Source organism: Hipposideros armiger, unplaced genomic scaffold (assembly GCF_001890085.2).
Source record: "Hipposideros armiger isolate ML-2016 unplaced genomic scaffold, ASM189008v1 scaffold_102, whole genome shotgun sequence".
In the NCBI taxonomy this organism is placed as follows: domain Eukaryota; kingdom Metazoa; phylum Chordata; class Mammalia; order Chiroptera; family Hipposideridae; genus Hipposideros; species Hipposideros armiger.
Window position 1 is genome coordinate 3,442,866 of NW_017731452.1, and position 1,334 is coordinate 3,444,199.

The 1,334-nt window shown below is 40.6% G+C and overlaps 1 pseudogene; it reads right to left on the reverse strand.

Moving 5' to 3' along the window:
* Nucleotides 1–280: 280 nt before the first annotated feature.
* Nucleotides 281–930, reverse strand: LOC109384790 (hypoxanthine-guanine phosphoribosyltransferase pseudogene; annotated as a pseudogene).
* Nucleotides 931–1,334: the final 404 nt, after the last annotated feature.

The following is a 1,334-nucleotide window of genomic DNA, read 5'->3' on the forward strand; positions in this document are numbered from 1 at the left end:
AATATTTTCATTCAACGATGGTGTAGTTTAAGAAATTTTTCATTTACAAGTCAAACAACAATCCACCTGAAGGGAACTGATCGTCTATAGGTTCATAGTGCAAATAGAGAGTTAAGGAATGCAGCAACTGACATTCCTAAAATCCAAAACAATAATATTCTTAGAACTGTATGCAATAAGCTCTCCCAAGCAGCTGGTCAGAGAACTAGCACATTTGATAACTTCACCCATGATTTCAATGGGACTCCAAATATTTCCAAACTCAACTTGAACCCTCATCTCAGGCTTTGTATTTTGCTTTTCCGGTTTCACTAATAACACAACATGACTCAAATCCCTGAAGTATTCATTATAGTCAAGGGCATATCCTACAACAAACTTGTCTGGTATCTCAAATCCAACAAAGGCTGGTCTATATCCAGCACTTTGAGGGATCCTTTTTACCAGCAAGCTTGCGACCTTGACCATCTTTGGATTATGCTGCTTGACCAAGAAAAGCAAGATGTACATTGTTTTGCCAGTGTCAATTATATCTTCAACAATCAAGACATTTTTCTGGTTAAAGTTGAGAAATCATCTCCAATTACTTTTATGTCCCCTATTGCCTGGTTATTGCAATAGCTCTTCAGTCTGATAAAATCTACAGTCATAGGAATGGACCTATCACTATTTCTGTTCAGTGCTTTGGTGTAATCCAGCAGATGAGCAAAGAATTTATAGCCCACGTTGAGTAAGCAGAGGGCTATGATGGAATGGTCTCCCATCTCCTCCATCACACTCGAGCAAGCCATTTGGTCCTGTCCATAATTAGTCCGTGAGGAATAAACACCGTTTCCAAATCCTCAGTGTAATGATTAGATATACAAATAAATCTAGGTCATAACCTGGTTCATCATCACTAATCACAATGCTGGGCCTGCGAGTCGTCATAATGGAACCAGCAGGTGTTCGGGCTGAATTTGTCCCAAGTTTTTTTTTTTTCTTTTGAATAATTATTTAATGGTCTAAACGTAGCTGGACTTTCTTGGTTTGGTTCTATACCCTGTTACATCCCCAGGAGAGGGAGGCACACTCAGGTCCCTGCCTGCTAGTCATTTTATCTATGAGAGAGGGAGACAGAGACAAAGGGAGAGTCAGAGACACCAGAATCCACTGTACTTGCACCCTTTGAACACACTCCGAACTCCCTGCCATTGCTTACAAGGCTTTGCATGACCATTGAGATTCTACCCACATCTCCAATTTTATCTTCTCATACTGCACGGTTCTCTGCCCCAAGCTTCCTGGTCTGCTAACTCTCAAAAACACCTCCTTTACTGCCTTTGTTTGTGTCA